We start from the raw sequence: 13,229 nt of genomic DNA, 5'->3' as shown, positions 1-13,229 counted from the left end.
GCAGCATTAACACTTTTCATTTTCGGGGTGTTTTTTCATGCTTTTTGGCTAAAGTTCTCATTTTGAGGTTACAGTTCTCATTAATTTGGTAACTTTGTTCATGGTGGAGTATAGTTCCATCATGAGGAATGATGTATGGGACATAGTGTCGAGACCAGAGGGAAAATATGTGATCACTTCTCAGTGGATCTATAAAGTCAAACATGTAATTGATGGCAGTGTCAAGAAGTAAAAAGTGAGGTTCATGGTGAAAGGTTTCTCCTAGCAGGATGGATTGGAATACGAGTAATAATTCACACATATCACCAAATATGCATCCATTAGATTAGTTATGTCCATTACTTCAGAGATGGGGTGGAGTATACATCAGATGAATGTAAATATTGCATTCCTCAATGAGGTGACTAAGGAGGAGGTGTTATTGAAACACCTCAGATATTTGAATTGCATGGGAGAGAGTCTCGTGTATGTAGGTTGAAGAAGGCCCTTTATTGGTTGAAGCATGCTCCACACACATGGTATGTCAGGATCAATGAATATCTTCTTGGTATGGGATTCACCAAGAGTTAGGAAGACTCTAACTCGTACTATGTATTTGTTGGCGGTGAGACACTCATCTTAGTAATTTATGTGGATGATCTCTTCTTAATAGGATCAAAGAATCTCATAGGGAGTTTCAAGGAGGAAACTAATTTGGAGTTCGAGATGAAGGACATCAGCTTGATGCACTACTATTTGGGATTGGAGGTGTTCCAGCAACCAAGAGATATTTTCCTTGGGTGGGGAAAGTATGCAGTCGAGAACTTGAGGAGATTCAAGATGGAATAATGTAGTTCCATGTCTACACCAATGATCACTAACCTAAAGAAGTTCAATGCTTATTAGGGTGATTTGATGGATCCCACACTCTATAGGAAGCTAATAGGTTTCTTAATGTATCTGATCAACACTAGGAAAGATATTTTTTTTTGTGAATACACTCGGCCAATTCATTTTGGAGCTAAGACATGCTCATTGGGTGCCAATGAAGCATGTGTGGAGTTACCTATGAGGTATGGTGGACTTTGGATTGAAATATGTCAGAGTTGGTGGAGTGGAGCTACAAGGGTAGACAGATTGCGATTGGGAAGGGTGTGTTTTGGAAAACAAATCCACGTCTTGATGTTTTTTAGTTTGGGATCAGCCATGATATCATGGTACAACATGAAACCAGCAATCAATGGAACTTAGTTCAGTAGAGGAAGAGTACATGGTAGCAAGGATGTAAATTTGTGAGGTAATATGTCTTTGCAAGATGCTTGCAAGACTATTTGATCTTGAGATGAGGCCAACGGTGATTCACTGTGATAATCATAATTGCATTAAACACTCTAAGAATCCTATGTTTCATAATCATTCCATGCACATCAGGATCAGATATCACTTCATTAGAGATAGGGTCCAAAGAGGTGTGATATTGTAGAACATTTCCATAGAGGATCAGGGGGCATATATTCTCACTAAGCCTCTAGTGAAAGCGAAGTTTGTAAAGTACTGAGATAAGCTAGGGGAGGTGGAGAATCTCTTCCTTGCTAGGAAAATGTGTTGAAGTTTGTGGTAGCTTCGGAAGGTATTCTGCATAGGATTGGTGTCTTAGCATGTAGAATATGATTTATTTCCTCTTTAGGTGCTTTCTTGGTGGTGTAAATGATTTATGTCTTCTTTAATATGTCTAACTTAGGAAAAGTACAATAATAAAATTCAAATAATTATTGTGGACAATTAATTCATTTTATAAGGATAAATAATTTAATTATGTAAGTGAATTAAAAATGGTTTCAACCATTGATCTCCAATATCTTATAGAAGGGATATTAGGGTTAGGATGCGGGCTTAATGATGATTATAAAAAGAATCCTAAGGAAGAGTTGAAGACAAAAGAGAGGAGACACAACAAGAGAAAGTGAATTTCTCTAGTTTGAGTGGCTCAATAGACTGAAGCATTGAGGAGCAGAAGTAGAGGAGGATTCACGGGTGTATCCAAGAGGTCAAGTTGTGGAGATTGCAGGGTTGAGTTATTGAAGAGAAAGAGAGTTTGATTTAATTGGATAAGTGTTAGAAAATTATATATTACAGAGAAATGGAACACATAAAATATATTGCAGAAATATAAATACAGAAAACGCATAAAACAAGAGAGACATAAATATACGTGTGTTGACATGGCAAATTTTCACTATACCAACAATGGGGAACTAACCCGATCAAAGACCCCAATTAGGCCTACTTTCGTTTGGGATGGCTAGTTCCAACGGGTTTTAAGGGACCCTGTGAACTGTAATAGGTGTTGAGAGATTACTTCTAGGAAGAGGACTTCCATTAAATCAACAAAATAAAACAGCTAACCACTATGTATTAAATCCTATATACACTACTTCTAACTACTCTAATATAGTCCTACTTATCCTAATCTATCCTGCTGGAGCAAAACAAAATGAGTTTAAAAACCATACATAAATCCCAAGTCCAAATGAATCAATTACTGGTCCACTTAAGAACAAGGTTTTATTAAATGCTAATCACAATGCCATTACTTATACAGGAATATACATTCCTTTCCATACAAATAACACTTGCAACTGATGTTTAACAAGTCTAGAATCAACAACCTTCCATGAATTATTAATGCTATTGAATCACATTCAAATAACCAGGAATAACCATGAGCAGTTAGTTATCAATGTGCACAAAGCAAATCACATTTGTCTTCATACTAGCAACAACACATTGATTCTAAACATATCAGATAAAGGGGAAACAAATTGGAAACAACAGGCTCCTTCTCGAACCAAACAGTCCTCTTTATTCACAATAAATCAAAATTGTTTTCTCCAAACAAAAATCCCTTCTCTCCTATCTGGAGGTAGTATTTATGCCTCAGGCCCCTGACCTTTTGTCTTCCCCTGTTCTTTTCAATATACCGATCAGAGTACATAGAGGTAGAGCCATTAGTGTCACTGCTGACATGTAGAAGGAGTCTTTGGTCACTGGAACACTTAATTTCCTGGGGAGATGAGTAGTTGTTGATTAGAAGAGGATGATTGTGTGTCATCTCTTCATGATGAGATCTGGGGTAGTTTCATTTTTAGAATACGCAAGCAACACCTGGAAACCGACTGAGAATGCCAAAGGCCAGCTCTTTCAACAGAACACATCCGCATATAAGGGTTCTCTAGATCTGCTTATGCATCTGTTACTCCTTGCCTGCAGAAATAATAGACACCAGTCATGCTTATAAAAAAAGCAACAGAAATGCTTTAAAACATAAGTCTTGCCTCTATTGAACGTTTATTACATCACGTGAAAGAATCAGCCCCTGATTTTTAAATTTATGCATAGATTAAGTCCCGCAAGAAAAAATTAGTTTATATTGAAAATCACCGTAAAACACAGGACCAAATGGTATTTCGAAAGGGGTCATAAGTGGTAACCGGTATTGCGAGGATGGCCCCGATTCCATTCTTCAAACAACACATGGCAACTAGGAGGAAAGAGGATACCGCTTTTCGGGCAGGTATTCCTCGAGCAACTAGTTCACTCGAAATCTGCGTGGACCGTTGGATCCATGAGGGGTAGATCAATAGTGGAGGATCAGAGTAGGCGGACCCGAAATATATGTAAATGGCACTTAATAGCCCTGGCGGGTCCGCAATATATGATTCCCTTTGAAAAGCCCCAATTTCAATGTTTTTCGAAAACATAAGAATATACGGGGAAACCCCGAGTCTGGCTGTTGGGGCGAACTTGAAAATTTATATGCCCGGCTTTATAATTATCGGCAGGTCTGGGTGGTTATGGTGTGCCATATATATAGATCCCCAACCCTGTCGATAGCGATAAGCGATGGGTCCCGGACTTGAAACATATATATATCGTCGTTAATAAACCATCAGGTCTGGAGTATAGGGGAGCACCATATATATATGAGCCCTGGGACCCCACCGATTGTGATATGCGATATGGTCCTAGACCCGACATGTATATATATATATTTGTTAATACCACTGGCGGGTCCGTAATAATAGGCTTGCCTTTGAAAATAGGGACTTCAAAGTTTTTTTGAAAAACAAAAGAATGTATGGGAAAATATGTCTGGCCATAAGGCCGAACTTGAAATGCTATACGCTCTAGTTCATAATAATCGGCAGGTCCAGTAAACAGTGGTGCGCCTTATACAAAAGCTTTGTATCAGGCCGATTGCGATATTGCGATACGGCTCTGGACCTGATATATATATATATATATATATATATATATATATATATATATATATATATATATATATATATATATATATATATATATATATATCATATCGTGGTTAATAAGCCATCGGGTCTGGAAGATGGTAGTGCGTCATATACACATAAGCCCTGGGCCTCCTGATAGCGATAAGATGTGCATTTTGGTTAATAAAACTGTCGGGTCCGGAAGCCATGTATTTGATGCGTTTTAATGTTGATTATAGTAAGCAAAATGGGTAATTCATGCATATTTATGAGGATTTCCTTTGTAAATGGTTATAAGGAGTAAGGTGTGATAGGAGGTTTTTATTTGGGTTGGAAAGGTCCCGATAAAGGAAATGAATGGAGGGTTAAGAAGGGTGATGAGAGGACCATGCAACAGGGGTTAGGTAAAAGGGGGGTCTTGACCATTAAGAACTAAAAATTTGGCTCGACAATGAGTTAAAGTCTCTGGGACTAAAGGGGACCCATTCAAAATTGTTGTCAAGGCAAGTTTTGATGGGGTGGTGGTTGTGGCCACAACAATGTGGTTCACCCAATTTGGGCTACGTCCACAGAGAAACAGCCAGTCCTTCCTTTTATATTATCCATCAAAATAAAGAGATACAACCTACAGTACATCCGTTGTAATTCCCTCTTCACTCTCAATCTCCTCTCTCTTTCCTCACTTAGGATATAGATCTACATAGACGCAATACAATTCCCTCATATATAGCAAGGGGTTTCCTTATAGGGAAAAAACCCTAAATTAAACATAACTTCTACCTACATATCTCTGCCTAATGAATGGCCCATATTGACTACAAAATTACAACATTTTACAAGGCAATTTTACATCTATTTTTAGCTTCGCGGGTGCTGCCCCCGATCCCCCACCAGGGGGGGCTCATTGTCGTCGCCCCCCCGCTGCCACATTACGAACTGGGGTCCAATGTGGTGATACCTCTAAATAAAGAAGATAATCAGGCTCCACATCCAACAATCTCCCACTTGGAGACTAATTATAGCAACTCCACCGCTGCTTCATTTGCTGGAAAATGACTCCACTTTGGACCTGGTTGTTTTTCATCTTATTCATCATACTTGAAGAGCAATTGAAACTAAGCAGAATCCCAGTTTCTCCCTAATTACATCTTTTGTTAGCATATTTGCAGGATTCTGGCTAGTGTGTATCTTTTCCAGCTTCGATTGTCCATCTTCCAACACTGATCATATAAAATGGTACTTAAGTTGTATATGTTTAGTATTGGAATGAAATGCAGAGTTCTTTGCAAGATGAATGGCACTCTGGTTGTCATTGTATAACCTGCCCAACTCCTGCTTCTTACCCAATTCATCCAGAAACCTTTGTAACCAAATCATTTCTTTACTAGCCTCTGTAGCAGCAACATACTCTGCTTTTGTTGTTGAGAGTGCAACAACACTTTGCAGTTTTGAAACCCAACTGACAGTTGTTCCACCTATAGTAAACACATACCATGTTGTGCTCCTCCTGTTATCTCTATCACCCGCCATATCTGCATCAACATATCCTTGTAGAGAAATGTTTGAACCACCAAAGCATAATTCTTTATTTGTGGTACCTCTCAAATACCTGAGAATCCACTTCACTGCCATCCAATGTTCTTTTCCTGGATTTTTCATGTACCTGCTTACAATTCCCACTGCAGGTGCAATATTAGGCCTTGTGCAAACCATTGCATACATTAAGCTTCCAACTGCTAATGCATATGGAACTTTAGACATATAAGCCATTTATTTCTGAGTCTTGGGACACACCTCCTTACTTAGTTTGAAATGGCTAGCCAAAGGTATACTAACTAGTTTTGCATTCTACATATTAAATCTTTTCAACACCTTTTCTATTTACTCACTCTGAGACAATGTTAATTTTCGATTCTTCCTGTCTCTAGTTATTCTCATACCAAGGATTTGTTTTGCAGCACCCAAATCCTTCATTGCAAATGAGTTTGCCAATTTTCTTTTGAGCACATTTATTTCCTGCATCTTAGAACCTGTAACAAGCATGTCATCTACATACAATAACAATATAATATAGTTTTCATCATTTTTCCTTTTGAGATAAACACAATGATCAAAGTGGCATCTAGTATAACCTTGTTCAGACATAAACCTGTCAAATTTCAGATACCACTGCCTTGGAGCCTGTTTTAAGCCATACAAGCTCTTCTTCAACCTGCACACTAGTTTCTCCTTCCCTTTTACCTCATATCCTTGTGGTTGTTGCATATATATATCTTCCTCCAAATCCCTATGGAGAAAGTTTGTCTTTACATCTAACTGCTCAAGACGCAAATCCTCAACTGCTACTAGACTTAAAATAATTCTGATTGAAGTCATTTTAACAACAGGAGAAAATATCTCATCAAAAACTATACCCTTTTTATGTGCAAACCCCTTCACCACAAGTCTAGCTTTATACCTTTTTCTACCTCCATCTTCTTCCTTCAACCTATAAACACATTTATTCTGCAATGTTGTTTTACTTGCAGGCAACCTAACTAAGTCCCAATTCTGGTTATGTGATAAGGATTCCATATCTTCTTTCATGGCTTTCTCCCACTTCTTCCTAGTTTCTCCCTTCACTACTTCTTCATAGCATTCTAGTTCACCAGAATCAGTCAACAATACATAATATAATGAAGGAGAGAATCGTTTAGGGGGTCTACTTATCATGGTAGATCTTATAACACCACTTTTAGGCATTTGAGGTGGTTGTTGTTGTTGTTCTGACTGTTGATCATTATGATTTTCAGGCACCTTCACCTTTTCTGTGATCTCATCAAGCACTCTATATTCTCTGTTTTCTTTTTCTTGTTTCTTTTCCTGCATCTGATCCTTATACAAAACCTTTTCATTGAATATGACATCTCTGCTCCTAATGATTTTGTGTTTTTCATAATCCTAAAGGCGATAACCAAAATCATTAACATCATATCCAACAAAGGTACATTTCTTTGATTTTGCCTCAATATTTGTTCTATTTTCTTTATTAATGTGGACAAAGGCTTCACAATCAAAAGTATTTAAAAATGAGTAGTTTACCTTTTTACCTATCCATGCCTCCTCTGGAATAACACCATCCAAGGAACTTGAAGGCCCTCTGTTTAGGCCCAAAATTGTAAAGGCAATCCTTCAGGCAACCTCATGCACCTTGCACGCTCCATGATGGTCCTATTCATCGTTTCTGACGCACCATTTTATTGTGGTGTTCCTGGAACTTTCTTCTCTCTGCAAATTCCATTCTCTGAATAGTAACTATCAAACTCTTTACTGCAATATTCACCTCCATTATCTGATCTGAGACACTTCAACCTTTTTTTTGTCTCATTTTCAACCAAAGCTTTCCATTTCTTGAAAGTATCAAAGACATCAGATTTATTTCGAATACAATAAATCCAGGATTTTCTGGTTGCATCATTAATAAAAGTAACACAATAACGAGAGCCACCGAGAGATGATACCTAAGAAGGTACCCATACATCTGTATGCACAAACTCTAATTTTTCGCTCTTATTTTCTTTCCCAACTCTGAGGAATCTAACTCTCTTATGTTTTCCATAAACACAATTCTCACAGAAATTTAAATCAACATGCTTCAAACCTGGCAACAAATTTCTTGAGTGAAGAATCTGCATCCCCTTCTCACTCATGTTCCCAAGCCTATGATGCCACAATGTTGTATCTTCTCCTGTAGAGGTTAAAGCATTAACATAATTAGAAATACCATTGCATAAATACAATGTACCAACCTTTTCTCCTTTTTCTATTACCAGGGCTCCTTTAGTGACCTTCCAGGTTTTATTTGTAAAAGTAGTCACATGGTGCTCACCTCCCAACTGCCCTGTTGAAATTAGATTTTTCTTCAGATCTGGAACATGCCTTACCTCCTTCAATAGCCATTGATTTCCATTCTGTTGTTTTACGAAAATTGTACCTATTCCAATGGTTTTACAGGGTTTATCATCACCTAATTGAACCTACCCAAAATCTCCTTGAACATAATCATGAAAATGTTTCCTATCATGTGTGGCATGGAATGAGGCCCCTAAATCTACCACCCAGGCATCAATAATATTTTCTAATAAAAGAGTCAAATCATATTTCAACATATCACCTGTCACATTCACTTCATGATTGTTTTCTTGTTGCGCGTCTCCTTCTTTTCCCTTTGAGACTTGCAGTCTTTCTTCAGGTGTCCTTTCTTCCCGCATTTCCAGCACATTATCCCTGATCTGGACTTGTATCTGCCTTTCCTTGACTTACTGTGATATCTTGGGCTCTTTCCTCTTTCCATTTTTCTTCCCCTAGTCTTTGCAGCCAAAGCATTACCTGATGTCTCACCGGAGCTTTTCCATCGCATTTCCTCACTAAGGATTGCATTGACAACATCATCAAACTTTAAAGTACTAGATCCAGAGATAGAGTTACTAATGGCCATAACTAAACCATTCCAACTTTCTAGCAATGAGCATAGAAATAACAGAGCCCTAACTTCATCATCAAAAGTTACCCATATAGAATTTAACTGACTGGTAACTGTATTAAATTCATTTAAATGATCAGCATCAAATCCACCTTTTAACATCTTCATATTAAATAAATGCTTCATAAGAAATACCTTATTTGAGGCCGAGGGTTTTTCATATAATTTGGCCAATGCCAACATTAAACCCTCTATTTTCATTTCCTTTGAAATATTAAAGGCTACCAACACCGCTAGGCACAGCTGTATTGTTCCAAGTGCCTTTCTGTCGAGAATATCCCATTCTGTGTCTGTCATACTCGTCGACTTCTTTGTCTTTCCGCTCAATGGTAGGTACAAATCTTTCTAATATAGATAATCTTCCATCTGCATCTTCCATAGCTGGTAGTTTTGGTCATTAAATATTTTGACCCTAAACCTACCATCTTCCGCCATTGCTCCCACTCGAACCAGGAACCCTTCTCTCCTATGAGTTTATCAGCCAAATAGACCTTCGGCTTTGATACTAGTTGTCTTAAAATTATATATTACATATAAATGGAAACATAAAATATATTGCAAAAATATATACATAGAAAACGCATAAAACAAGAGAGACACAGATATATGTGGTTCACCCAATTTGGGCTATGTCCACGGAGAAACAACCAGTCCTTCCTTTTATATTATCTAGCAAAATTGAGAGATACAACCTACAGCAAATCCACTGTAATTCCCTCTTCGCTCTCAATCTCCTCTCTCTTTCCTCACTTAGAATACAAATCTACATAGACGCAATACAATTCCCTCATATATAGCGAGGGATAGCCTTCTAGGGAAAAACCCTAAATTAAACATAACTTCTATCGTCATATCTCCGCCTAATGAACGGCCCATATTGACTATGAATTACAACATTTTACAAGGCAATTTTACATCTATTTTTAGCTTCGAGGGCGCTGCCCCGATCCCCCGCCAGGGGGGGCTCCAAATAATCGTCGTCGCCCCCCTTGGACCCCCCTGGTGGCGTACAATTTACGGGATGCGTTGACGCCACATTACGAACTAGGGTCTAATGTGGCGATGCCTCTAAATCAAGAATATAATCAGGCTCCACACCCAACAAGAAGTTGATTTGTTGGAGGCCAAATTTCTTGAGGCGTAATGGCATATTGTAAGGAAGGTGCAAGGTTGATTTTCCAGCATATTGATTTGGCCAAATTTCTCCAGGAGAAATTCCTTAGAGGTCGATTTTTAGATGGTCGAATTCCTTGGGCTGAACTCATCCAGTGGAAGTCGAGTTACATGTTCCAACAATTCTATTTTTCCTTGTAATTCTATGTGGGTCAAAAACCCCGATTTTCCAAATAAATAACTGACAGATAATTGTTGTGGGTGAAATATTTATCTATTGCAATGGGTGAATCATCTCTCTAAATTTTTATTTCCACTGCATAAATGTCTAGGGGTCAAAATACCAGTGATTTTATTTTCCAGTAATTCAGAATTTATTTGCCTAATTAAATAAATTGTTGGGAATAAATAATTTTCATGAGAAAATAAATATGGGTTGATATTAGGAGATTTAATAGCTTTGGACAATACAAATATTTTTGAAGTACTACTACCGAATTCTCCACATCAAAGTGCCCAACCACCCAACTATAATTTTCCTCCCATATGAGCTTGCATGCTTGCTTGAAGGAACACAAAGGTGGCCCAAGCAGCACAAGAGCACATCCTAGAGGTGGAAGTCCGGAAATTTGTTTCTTGTAATCAATATCTAGTATGTTTAAGAGAATTTAGAGTCGTTATTGTATAATTGTGGCCACCTAGAGGTATCATGCCCACAAGAGTTAAGGATTATGGTTAGTGCCACAACTCGGGGGCGACTGAGGCAGTCTACAACATAATTTGTGCTACCCTTCTTGTATTTGATGTTCAAATGGAATTGTTGAAGGTATATGGACTATTTTTATGGAATTCATTATGTAAATTACCTTATGTCTAAATAAATTACAAATACGTATGATCAGTTTAGACGGTTATCTACTTCCCTAAAATATAATTATTCCATTGTTGAAAGACCTATATCATGGAGTACATCTTCTTGTCATAGGTGGGGTATCTCTAAACAATATCAAATAGTGTTTCTCTATGATAGTGTCAGGCCAGGAGTAACTCCAGTTTGGCAGAAAACTCAGAAAAACTGATTCGATTTATTACATTAGGTAGCTATTGTTATATACAAGAATGTGACTGCTCAGTTCATCTTCTGATGACTGTTCACATTCCAGGTTCACCCAACCGCAGAGGATTAGGTGTCAACATTCCCCCCCTTAATGTGAAGGGATGTTGGTGAGTCCAAGCATCATTATGAATCTTTCAAGCTTTTCTCTTCCAAGCGCTTTGGTGAAGATGTCTGCAATTTGCTCATTTGTGGAACAATGACGGAGATGGATTGTTTTGGCCTCAACATGATGTCGGATCAGATGATATTTAGTATTGATGTGCTTTGTACGATCATGTAACTTTGGATTCTTGGCCAACTTTATTGCAGAGGTGTTGTCAATCATGAGTGGAGTTGATTGTACTTGTTTTACCTGCAAATCTTCAAGAATTTTCCTGAGCCACACAATTTCTTTCGTTGCTTCAGCTGCTGGCACGTATTCTACTTCTGTTGTGGAATCTGCTGGAACTGATTGTTTGCGTGATCTCCAAGAGACAGCTCTTGATCCAAGACTCATAGCATATCCTGAAGTAGATACCCCAGTTTCTTTGTCTCCATCGAAGTCTGAATCAGAGTATCCAATCAAGTTGAAGTCGTCCACCTGTGTATACTTGATTCCAAGGTCTTGAGTTCCCTTCAAGTACCTTAGAACTCTTTTTGCAGCAGACCAATGTCCCTCACAAGGCTTTTGCATAAACCTGGAGAGGATTCCAACAGCAAATGAAATGTCTGGTCTGGTAGTAGTGAGGTAGATGAGACTTCCTATAAGCTGTCTATACTTTGTTGCATCCTCAAATTCCTTTCCTTCAATAGATGTGAGCTTTAAGTTTTGTTCCATTGGAGTAGAAAGAGGATTGCACTCTGTCATGCCAAATCTGTTTAACAAATCTCCAATGTATTTCTTTTGAGAAAGAAATATGGATTTTGGATGTTGGGTTACTTCAATGCCAAGATAGTAATGAACATAGCCCAAATCAGTCATTTCAAAACTTTTCCCCAATTCCTTCTTTATGGATGCAATGTAGCTTTCATTGTTCCCTGTCATTAAAAGATCATCTACATATACCACAAGATATACAACTGTTTTGCCAACTTTCTTGAAAAATAAAGTTGCATCATCAAGATCAAAATGATTGAAGTTGAGTTTCAGAAGATGCTCAGTTAGTTTTTCATACCAGGCTCGCGGTGCTTGTTTGAGGCCATACAAGGACTTCACAAGTTTGCATACTTTTTGTTCATGTCCTTTCACAGCAAATCCTTCAGGCTGGGACATAAAAACATTCTCTTTTAGATCTCCATTCAAGAATGCAATTTTTACATCCATTTGATGGACTTTCCAACCGTCCTGAGCTGCTAGTGCAAAGAGTGTCCGGATGGTGGCCCATTTTGCTGTGGGGGCAAAAGTTTCCTCATAATCGACCCCTTCCTTCTGTGCAAAACCTTTTGCCACAAGCCTAGCTTTGTGCTTGTCAAGTGAGCCATCAGCTTTGTATTTGTTCTTGTAGACCCAGTTGCAGCCAATTGGTTTGGTTCCAAATGGAGGATCAACCAACTTCCAAGTGCCATTCTTTATGAGGGTATCATACTCCTTTTTCATCGCTTCTTTCCATTCATCATGAGAAGCAGCTTCTTTGAAGGAAGTTGGTTCAAAATCTATAGACAAGTTCAATTCACAATCATAAGTAACATCCATATCAACAGGTGAATTAGAGTCATCTACATCACCTCCATCTTGTCGGTTTGAATTTTTGGTTCCTGTTTTTCCAATTTCATCAGGATGAATGCTTTCAAGTGTCTTTGTCAGCCACTTTGGGGGACCTTTCTGAGATGGTCCAGGCTGCTCTGTTGATTGAGTTGGGACTGAATCAAGATTGAGTCTCCCAATTCTATCAATTACATCACTTAAAGCATCATCCGTTGTTGGAGTTTCATGCAGAGGAGATTGTTCTTCAGAAGAACAAGATTCCACATGTTGTTCTAGTATAGGAATCCCCCCTTCAAGATGTGGAATCTGATTATCAAATTCTTGAAATGATTTCGTTTTTGCGAATCTATCCAAGCGATCAAGTTGCCGCTCAACAACATTGTCAGATTTGGATGATTCAAGAAAAATGACATCTCTAGATACAACAAACTTTTTATTTACTTCATCATAGAGGCGGTATGCTTTAGAGGTGTTTGAATACCCCAGGAAGATACACTTACGACTTCTAGCACCAAGTTTGTTTCT

Source organism: Pinus tabuliformis, chromosome 5_2 (genome assembly GCF_031772625.1).
Source record: "Pinus tabuliformis cultivar Carrire ecotype Pingquan chromosome 5_2, CPIR1, whole genome shotgun sequence".
In the NCBI taxonomy this organism is placed as follows: Eukaryota; Viridiplantae; Streptophyta; class Pinopsida; order Pinales; family Pinaceae; genus Pinus; species Pinus tabuliformis.
This window is presented reverse-complemented; position numbering follows the sequence as displayed.